Here is an 11,678-nt window from a genome sequence, read left to right as displayed (position 1 = left end):
CTTAGGAAAAAAAAAAAAAACAAACAATTTCATCAATGTAGGATGAATCATGAGGATGTCAAAGATTTGAGAGGATATTATTAATTTAACATATGAATCAAAGCTCAATCAGTTTTAATCAGTTAAACTAACTAAAATCAAAACCAAAATGTTTATTAAATTATAAAATTTTTTAAATCAAAATGAATCATTTAATTAAACAATTTCACAATTTCCAATGTAAAAGGTTATTTTGATTTGATTTTAACACACTTAGCTTGGACCGTAGGATTTTTTATCTGGTAAAGTCCCAAATTCATTGCACCATATGGTATCTCTTATTAATATTTTAATAATAAAACTTTTTAATCAATGAGACCCAATTAAATTCAAGGATTCCTCAATGGCTGACGTACCCTAAGGAACTTTTTTTCTCTTTTTTTTTTCTAAGGAAAGATAACTGCATTTTTACCAATTGAGGCCAACCCTTTTGCCAGCTGTGGCCGTTTTGCTAGCTCACATGCAGAAGTTGGGTGATATTTGTTGTACAATTAATACAGCCAAAGGAAGAACACGGTTTCCTATCTGAGCCAAGTAGAGAGGACAGATTTTTAACCTGCACCATTTCTAGAACCATCTACCGTGGGAAAGAAAGGTAAACACCACATGGCATGTTAAATAGATAAAGAGACCTCTGCAAGAAACAGTTCAGTTGGAATCTCCTCAGAGGGGAAGTTCGGTTGTCCTTTCTTCTTCTTCCTTTGCTTCTTCTATTTCTTTGCCCCTTTTTTTTTCTTCTTTTTTCCTTTTTCTGGTTATCATTTTGCTTCTGACCTGTGAACTCATTTATTGGTGGTCGCACCAAATTTAAAGGAGAACTCAAAAGGTGGGCAAATCACCAGAGGGGCGTTGAGAGCTTTGAGAGGGACTCGAGCTAGGAGGAGAAAGGGCTTTTCTTTGCTTTTTTTACGTTGATGATTAGTTGAATGGATATCCACTCAACCACACTTTTTACCTCCAAAAGTATCATCAGTGGAGATGGTCTCTGCTCTCTTAAACAGCCCCTACTCTCCCACAATGGCCACTGTGAACCTCCAATGCCAAGAATTGAAACCCAAAAGGAAGAGACCATGGAGAGCCAGAGCCACCACCACCACTCTCAACAAGCACCAACAGGGACCACCTTCCTCAGGACTTGTTTCAATGGATTCAACGCCTTATCAGGTCTATCTTTCTCTTTGTTTTTCTCCCTCTGCCTGCAGAGGTTTTCTTGTGAAAATTGCCCCTTTTATTTTCATGATTACTGTATCTTTGTAATCCTATTCTTACCCTTTTATCCAAATCATTTCTGTTTACTTTGTTGACCTCTCTTTATACTGAGTCATAGCCGAGTTGACCCCTTTCTTGCCGAGTTTGTCTATGCGACTATGGAAAATTATGTACTTGAGACTTCCTAGTTCGAATCAATTTTCACTCTCCATTTCTTTTTTAATTCCCTTTTTCCTTGGGAATTTGCCATAAAAACTTAATATGATCATGACTTTGTTACAAACTTTGACAATTGTAATGGTATTTATGTGTAGAGTATGATCAGTCTCAATGCTATATTTTGCAGGAGTAGGGATACTATCAATCCCATATGCCCTATCTGAAGGAGGATGGTTGAGCTTGATTTTTCTTTTCATTGTGGCAGTTGCCTGTACCTACACAGGTTTACTTTTAAGACGATGTATGGATGCACACCGACTTGTGAATACCTATCCTGATATAGGTGAACTTGCTTTTGGCTACAAAGGAAGAGCTATGGTTGCCTTGTTCATGTATCTTGAGCTGTATCTAGTTGCCGTCGAATTTTTGATATTGGAAGGTGATAATTTAGAGAAGTTGTTTCCAAACATGAATTTCCAAGTTGCTGGTCTGAAAATTGGAGGGAAACAAGGTTTTGTTCTAGTTTCTGCCCTTATAATCATGCCCACAACTTGGTTAAGGAATTTGGGTCTACTTGCTTATGTGTCTGCTGGTGGGGTTTTGGCTTCTATCATTGTCATGGGTTCTGTTGCATGGGCTGGTGCAGTAGATGGTGTTGGATTTCATGAGAGAGGAAGGCTTTTGAATTGGACTGGATTGCCCACTGCTATCAGCTTATATGCCTTCTGTTACTGTGGTCATGCTGTGTTTCCCACTTTATGCACTTCTATGAAAGACAAAGCAAGTTCCCTAAGGTAAGAATGAAACACCTTTCTATGTTTACTTTTCAAACCATTCGTTTTAGTAAAACTCATGCTTTAAATTCAAGATTTTCCGTTTTTTTGGGGTGAATAAAAAATTTATATTAAAGGAGCAACAGAATGCCAAAAGGTTGGATACAAGTCAAATTACGGAGAAATTTAGATAAGGCAAAAGAAAAGAAAAAAAGGCAAGGGCCGTAAGGTCAAATCACAAATTAAGTTTTCCATAACTTGGAACGAAAGTAGTACGGGGCAAATCTTATACAATGATTCCATCCAGGATAGATGAAATGGCCATTTGAATATTTTGTAAGTGTACTTTTATGCACTTTTAATATGATACATAATTTTTTTTTTTAATAAGAGTAATAGTGTCATTTCATATGCATACTTGAAAAATATGCAGACTGACACCTTTTCTGTCATTTTCAAATTATTTTTAAAAACCTTTTTATGTCTTAAAGAACTTCTGAGAATAAGAAAACGGCAATTAAAAAAATGTATCAAGTTCTAAATACACTTTAAGACTGTAGACGTGTCATTCAGACACTCCTAAATTCAGTTATTGAGCACTCCAATTAGTCATGCCCAGAAGTGAAGTCCTCTTTCCTTGTCTTTTTTTTCCTTGCAGGTGTTGGTGATTTGCTTTATTCTTTGCACCCTCAACTATGGATCGATGGCTGTTTTAGGGTATCTGATGTACGGAGAAGACTTGAAATCTCAAGTGACATTAAACCTACCTATTGGAAAGCTTAGCTCAAAGATAGCAATCTACACCACATTAGTCAATCCATTCACAAAGTATGCGATTATGATCACCCCAATTGCTGCAGCAATTGAAGACTGGTTTCCATTCCGAAACAGCAGGCCAACTAGCCTCCTTATTAGAACAGTACTATTGATTAGCAATGTCATCGTAGCATTGACGGTTCCATTTTTCGCATACCTAATGGCATTCATTGGCGCATTCTTGAGTGTGGTGGTCTCAATGTTGCTACCATGCATCTGCTATCTCAAGATTTTCAAGTCTTCTTGGAGCTTCAGTTTAGAGTTGGTGATTATTAGTGGGATTTTGGTCTTGGGGACCATAGTTGCAGTGTTAGGTACTTATACTTCTCTAAGGCAGATTGCAGAACATCTGTGAAACATTTCAACCCATAATGTAAAAAGCCAACTATTTTCTTTCAATTGTAATGGAAACTCTGGAGATATGATAGATGGCTAGATCATGAAATCCCACCCATACATCAAACAAGGTGGGCAATTGTCTCAACTTTCTTACCCTGGTTACATAGATCCCACTTTCATGGGTCTCAAGCTCAAGCAGTTAGCAAGTGTAGGAAAAAGATCTTCTCCAATTGGGCCACCCAATTAGCTATTCAACGGCTAGGCAAACCTGGGGATAGGCGTCCATGTGTTGGGATACGTTTCCGAATCCTCCAAGCCATTGAATGGCTAATTAGGTACTAATTGAGCAACCCAATAATTGGAGTGGAGACGAATCCACAAGAGTAGCCCTATCAAGCTCCACACCAAACACCTTCATGGAACAAAACAACTCTAGGAGCTCTTTGTGACATTTGCATTGCAGTAAGCCAATTACTATACAAGTCCATGAAATTATTTCTCTTAGCAAGCTCATAAAAAAAATTATCTGTCATCATCCAAGCACTTACAACTTACATATATGTCCATAATAGCATTAGCAATCTCCAAACGCCAGCTTTTGTTTCTTTCTTTTTTTTTTTTCTCTCTTTTTTTTTTTTTTTTTTTAGGGGCGTGTGAGAGTAGAGCCCCCCACCTTCATATATCCATGGATTGGATAGTCCAAGAGACTACATCTCTTACAGGCATTTCACTAAACAACTCAGTTGCTTCATTGCACTCCCACCACACATCCTACAGATGGAAGAGTGAGTGTACTGCACGAACAGATTACAAGAGAAACCCATCTTCTCAACCACACAATGGACCTGTTGTTGGATATGTAGGTCCATCAAACCCGGTTTGATCTCTTCCGCTGTGCGATTGGGTTTCCAACCAACACCTACTTCCCCTCTCCATTCGCCAAAACCTTTGCACGTACAGAACTTGAGAAGCGTTATCTTCATGGCTTGATCTCATCCATTCCCTCCCTTAACTAGTGTTTCCTTGGCTTATTTTCTTCTTATTATAAAAAGCATCTCTAGTTAATTGAGTACACAATTATTTTCTCCCATTTTAGTGTTTAATGGATCTATGTGGGGTCTCCTATTGCAATCCATTAAAAGAACTGAAGTCAATTAAAACTTATCCCGGATTCACGACTATTTGGTGTTAGGTACAGAAATTATGTTTTGTATTGAAATAAGTGGCATATTTTGCCAATCGATTCATATTAGTGGAGCTTGAGTTTGAAATATGATAATTGCGTCGGAGTTCAAAAAAATATATAAAAAATGTCATTTCACGGTCCCATTAAAATAAGCTTCCCTTCACAATCCATAAAAAAATCTCTGGGACAAAATGATGTCGAATTTCATAGTTAAATTCAACCACATAATCACCCATGTGGCTTATATACCATGTATACCTATGTATTCCAATAGTAGGTCAACTCCTACTATTCATTCTCCGACAGTTTTGAATTTTCTAAGCTTTATTTTTTTACTCGTGGAAATAATTAGAACAAATTTGGTTGTTGGCCTTATTCTGGATAAAGAAATTCGTTGAGGTGGCATGGATATTTGTAAAAGAAGCCCTTGAATATTATAGCATGGAGAAGTGATTTATTCCATATTGAAGAGCTAAAAAAATTAAATAAGTAAAGGTATACCCAAAATAGCCATAGGATAAGTGGTGAGGAAAGACATGTTTAGCTTAATATCAGAATCTTTTATGGCTTTAAATAGAACTAACTGAAGAGATAGGATGATGTAGCTGACCCTATTTAGTGGGGAGAAGGTTGAGTTGAGGGTTTTTTTTTTTTTTTTGCACTTGACAAATTTCACTTAGGTAACAACTTTACATGTGAGCAAGAGACTCGGTCTATCAATGCACAGAGTTTGAGCTTCATTTAACATGCCATGTGACAATTATTAATTTTTTTTTATTAAATTACATAAAAAATATTCTTATTGACACTTCTCAAAATGTCAAATAATTTGGGACCTTACCTTTTAGCCCTTCTACAATAATACATTTTTTTTTTTCAATAAAGAAAATTATGTTAAAGATAATGATAGATTTTGATAACTACATAAGGCAAAAGGTTTTTTGCAAAGCCATGCAAGTGAATGGTCATGCACATGGCTTTTGATGAGAGCAATATGGGCTCAAATTGACTAGACACCCCCCCAAAAAAAATTATGAACATCGATGTCACATGACCATGCATAAATACTTCCCCAAAAATTTAATGATAAGTTCACTCTTAAATTATTTTAATGAGCCTCTATTCCCTCCTCCTATTCTAAGAATCGTCCATGATCATGTATAAATACTTTCCCCAAGATTTTAATGATAAGTTACTTTTAAATTATTTTTGAAAACCTCATTTTATCACTAACTTAAAAAATATTTTAGAACATGACAAGGGGCAATCAAAATAAAGTGTCGAGTCTAAATACACTTTTTCGTCATTTAGAGGGACTCTGGTCTCTACGTGGCATCTACAATTGACTATTCTATAGAATCATAAAATTTATTTGCTTTATCAATAGTTAAGTCTAGATTTGTAATTGTGTGAAATCCGGAACTCTCCAGAAGTATGGATTTGTAATTGTTGGAAGTCTTTGTGTAAGTCTACATAAGAGCAGTCTCTCTCTTCAGTTGTGATCAAAGCTATGTTCTTCTAAACTTCATCACCTCTCTTCTGATGAGTTGATAGTTGTAGTCTTTTTCTCTAAGAACCGAGTATATCATTACTAAAGTATGCTCTGTGGTTGCCAATTCAACTGGATTCTCCGCATCAGAAATAGTAATATATATAGATTGTACTTACTTCAACCTATTTTGGTCAGGAAACTCGAGAAACCCAATTTTATTGGTTTCCAATAGCCAATATGTACTGTGACAAAGGCCTTGAGATTGTGAAGGATCAAGCAAAGATTGTTATACCCAATTTTATCTCAGCAATCAGGCCATCATATATTGGTTATCATGCAGATCACCTCGGTAGAAGCCATACTATGTTTGTTTTATCATTAAAATTTTTTTTAATCCTACCTCTGAGAATTTTCTATGCCTATTAATCTTAAAGGAAGAGAACTCCTCATACTATGTCTTCAATTCTCACATCTCCTAATTCCAGTTCTTCTTCACCTTTACCCCTGTGTACTTCATCTGCTTCAAAGATAGACTACCTTTATGTAATCAATTATATGCCCAAAGATCAGCAAATCCACTCAACAAACTACCTTGTCCTAAACCCTTAGACTGGATTTTCTAAGAACTCAGTCTCCGCAAAGAAAAATATTACAGTTCTCATATCTCCCAGGAAATCTCCAACATCAAAGGAGGATTTTTGAGCCTCTCAATTTGCCCAGTGCCAAATACCGGCTACTTAAGCAAAACAGTTCCTTACTCTTAAACTCCCACAAGAATTGCCAAGCACACGACCTTTGCAGGAATACACCCACCTTCAATTTAGAGCCATCTGTTTAGCCCTCACTTTTCATGGAAAAAAAGGTTTGCCAGTAGTTTCTTTAATAGGCTTACTTAACAATCGTTTCAAACAATATCAGCATAATGTCATTTCCAACATCCAAATAACCTTGAATACTGGCACAATTTTTTTTCACACTTTTCTCCAGTTTCAATGTCTCTCTCAGATTCCCATCTCTTGGATGCTCTTCAAATCCAAATCCAAATCATAGTTGCCCCTCAAGTTGCTACCACCACAGCAGCAACTTCATTACCAGATGGTGTGCAGGCTCTAAAACCATGATTTTGACGTTGTCACAAGATACTCTTCAGATGCCTTATTCATCAATGTTTATTCAAATCAAGTTCCATGTCACTTATGTTCCCAAGAAGATTCCCAAGAAGATATACTTTATCTCTTCCAGAAGTATGGATAACCTCTTATGAACAAAGACAAGAAATCCAGGAACAACATAGGTCTCTTACTTCTGTGGATCCAAATTTTACCAAAAGGCCGGATGGAAAAATAGAGATGCAGTTTACATCGTCAGTCACCACTATGATCCCAGTGCTTTCTACAAAGCATAAGTCATAAAATCTGCTAACCATCCCTATAATAGCATATTTTGTTAGGGATATGCCCACACTTCTATAGTTGGTTTTGATGATAACAAACATATGAAGGTATGTCACAATTTTCCTTTAAGTATTGTTTTGTAGAAACTTCATATCAAAGATCGAATATGGTGAATGAAACGAAGAAATGAAGATTGAAGTCATCAAATGAAGAGTATCAACAAGTTGGCATCAATGCTTGAAGAAGATATCATAAGAATTTAAGCTTCAAGATGTCAAGACATGAAGCTTAAAGACATGAAATTGCAAACAAGAAGAAAAGAAGATAAAGTGCCAAAGAGTGGAAGGTTCAAGTGAAGAAGAAGACCACTAGGATAGATTGGTCATTTTAATGTAATTTGTAACTTTCACATATATATATGCACTCACCACATGCATGTGCATTGCATCATACTAGAATGACCATAGAGCACACCTTGACCAAGTATGGAGAGTCTCTAAGTGGTAAGGAACATATTAGGAAAAATATGTTCTAGTGAAATTCTGTGAAAACCACATTAACCTCACTTAAGGGTATTTTTAATAATCTTAGAGTCGGTATCAGGAGATGAAACCTTCATAGTAGTTGTAGGAAATCGAGTCACGATTTCAACGCAACTGATTTTAGGTCATTCTGAGATCAGATAAAAATGTTATGATCAAAACACTGACAACTGGTCAGTATGACAGCATTCTGTCAAAACAGTCTGTCATGTTGGCGGTCGACCAGTTGAAAGCCCCGGTCTACCAGAGCTGTCCGAGACCATAGATGGTAGACCGGCTGAAAGTTCTGATCGATCGGTGACTGCCTAGAAGTGCCCCAACGGCTATTTTTTGCCTCAATGGCTCTTGGCGGTCGACCGACTACCAATGGCGGTTGATCGGTGGACCCAGAATATGACCGTTTAAGTGAGATTTACTACCTAAAATGCTCTCCTAAGCTCACTTATAAATACCTCTAATATTACTCATTAATTAACAATTAATCTCAACTTTAGAGAAGCATTATTTGAGCATTAGAAGTGAGAATTGGTCTACACCATCTCTTGAGTTCAAGTTCTTTATTTTACATTCAAGAGGAACTCAAGACCATCTACAAGTCTTCATCTACATCTTGGCATTTACATTATAAGCATAAAGAAGACTTCAAAATGTGCATTCATTCTATCATCATTGTATATTTCATTTGCACCACACCGGAGGTAATTCTCTTTTATTCCACTTCTCCATTTTCTATTTTACATTAAGTCTAGACTGTACTTAGGCTTGTGTAAGGACCCTCTCATCCTTAAGAGATTGTAAGGATCCTCTTATCCTTAAAAGAGTGTAAGGTGCCTCTCTACCTTAAAGGAGATTGTAATGTGCATCTCTACCTGCAAAGGAGATTGTAAAGGTGTCTCTCTGCCTGTAAAGGGGATTTGTAAGGATACTCTTATCCGTGAAAAATATTGTAAATGTTTTCTTCCCTACCTACCGTACTGAAAGGGAGAACTAGTGGAATACCTTACAAGAGGATTCTTGTAGGGAGTGGGCTAGACTTGGATTGAGTCGAACCACTATAAATCTTGTGTTTTGTGGTTGTACTTGTTTTATTTACTTCGCATTATTTTAACTTGCAGTCACACTTGTGACCTATTCATCGAAAAGAGTTAAATTCCACTAGTATAACCTATTCACCCCCCCTCTAGGTTATTTCAATTGGTATCAGAGCGGGAGCTCAATATATAAGACTAAGTTGTCTTAAAGTGAGTCAAAGATCATGATTACATTTAATCGACCACCTGAAGGAATGGATGCATCTAGGCCTCCATACTTTAATGGAGAAAACTTCTCCTTCTGGAAATGTAGATTTAAGAATTTCATTTGTGGATATAATTTTCTTGTTTGGAGAACTATAGAAAGAGGACCATATGTCATCACCAAAATTGTAAATGGAAAGACGATGCCAAAGGATGAATCAAAATTAACAGCCAATGATCTAGTACTTCTTCAATACAATTTCAGGGCTCATACCTACCTCCAATGTGCTTTAAATGAGGAAGAATTCAACAGAGTAAGTATGTGTGAAAATGCCAAAGAAATTTAGGACACACTTGTAGTAACACATGAAGGTACTACAAAGGTAAGAGAAAGAAAAGTAGACATGCTTATACAAGAATATGAATTATTTCAAATGCATGAATATGAAAATATTTCTGACATGTTTACTAGATTTACTAATATTGAAAATTCCTTGTAAGGACTTGGTAAGACTTACACCAACTCTGAGATGGCCAGAAAAATTCTTAGGTCACTACCTACCAAGTGGAAACCAAAGACAACTGCTATCAATGAAGCCCGAGACTTGAACGAGACAAGTCTATATGAATTAATGGGCTCACTTCTTACCCATGAAAAGGATCTCTATGAAGAATTCAAAAAAGCACATTCCAAATTCATTGCTTTCAAAGCATCCAAAGGATTGGATGAAGTAAGTGAAGAAGAAAATGATGAGGAAGTCTCATCAGATGAAGATGAAAGTGACTCCGATGAAGAAGTCACAGACCTTGCCTTAATGGTTTATGGAGACAAAGAACGAGAGGTAAGTTCTGAATCTCATTATTTAGATACTTCAAATAATGAATCTAATGATGATGATCTTCAACAAGCTTTTGAAGCTTTATATGAAGAAAGTTTGAAACTTGAGACTGAAAAGTCTAATTTGAAAATGAGGTTCTTTCCCTTAACAAGAGGATAGAATCCTTGACATCTAAAATGTATGAACTTGAGGAGGATAACTCAAAGTTAACTACCATATTTCATACATTTACTAAAGGTCAAAAGACTTTGGATACATTATTAGAATTCCAATGCAAAAGTCCTCAAGATAAAGAAGGACTTGGTTATGATGGTGGAACCTCACCTCAAGGGAAAGAAAAAGAAAAAGTAGTTTCTCCAAAGAGAAGAAATCTCCATTATGACCAAAGGCAAGTTCAAAAAAGGAATAACATCCATTATGCGTATTATTACACTCCCTCCAAGAGGCATGATAGACCTCAAAGGAATTTCAAATCTCAAAGGGATTTTAGACCACATACTCGCTATTGGCCACAAACACATCAAAGGTCTTATCCACTTTATAGACCATATAAGACTCAAAGAGACTTTAAATCTTACAGGCCACCAAGCACATTATGAAATATATGATTCACAAAGGGCATACACACCATTTAGACCTCACACACCCAAAAGGGTTTGGAAACCGAAGGGATATTTTGATTGTAACATGGATGGACCCATGAGATTATGGGGACCAATATATGATTGATTCATTTGGCTTAAAGAGCCAAAGTAAAAGATGGATGATGCATTGATAGTTGTTTTGATATCATTAGAGAAGGAATGAAATATCCTACTCCAAAAAGGTTCTCTGATAGATATATTTGCTGGAAGATTTGAAATAGTAGAATGTTTGTCAAAATTGACAATGATTGGCATCATCAACCATCTTAGAATTTTTAATGATCTACCTTGCTTGAATGTATGTTAGCTTTATTGACATCTATTGAATATTTTTAGGGGGAGCTTCACCTTAATACTCGTTTTCTGAATGCATTTTTACATGATGCATATGCTTAGGGGAGCATGTTTTAGTCTTGACTACATGCTTATTTTTTTTTAAGCATACCCTTAGAGGGGGCTATTTTGCCCACACTCCTTATTAAGGTTACAATAGGAAAAAGACAATATAGAGATTTTTAATACCCCACTTTTTGCTGTTGACAAAGGGGAAGAAATTGTGAAATGATTCTCAACTTATTGATAATTGATTATTTATTTTATTTTATTCTCCAACTTATTGATAATTGATTATTTATTTTATTTGAGAATCATCTGTTTGTCATCATCAAAAAGGGGGAGATTGTTAGGGATATGCCCACACTCCTATAGTTGGTTTTGATGATAACAAACATATGAAGGTATGTCACAATTTTCCTTTAAGTATTGTTTTGTAGAGACTTCATATCAAAGATCGAATTTGGTGAATGAAACGAATAAATGAAGATTGAAGTCATCAAATGAAGAGTATCAACAAGTTGGCATCAATGCTTAAAGAAGATATCATAAGAATTTAAGCTTCAAGATGTCAAGACATGAAGCTTAAAGACATGGAATTGCAAACAAGAAGAAAAGAAGATAAAGTGCCAAAGAGTGAAAGGTTCAAGTGAAGAAGAAGACCACTAGGATAGATTG

At 36.0% G+C, this 11,678-nt stretch overlaps 1 pseudogene; it reads left to right on the top strand.

Annotated features, from left to right (window-relative positions):
* The first annotated feature begins 622 nt into the window (after positions 1–622).
* Positions 623–3,431, top strand: LOC122088642 (annotated as a pseudogene).
* Positions 3,432–11,678: the final 8,247 nt, after the last annotated feature.

This window comes from Macadamia integrifolia, chromosome 9 (genome assembly GCF_013358625.1).
Source record: "Macadamia integrifolia cultivar HAES 741 chromosome 9, SCU_Mint_v3, whole genome shotgun sequence".
Lineage (NCBI taxonomy): Eukaryota > Viridiplantae > Streptophyta > Magnoliopsida > Proteales > Proteaceae > Macadamia > Macadamia integrifolia.
This window is presented reverse-complemented; position numbering and strand designations above follow the sequence as displayed.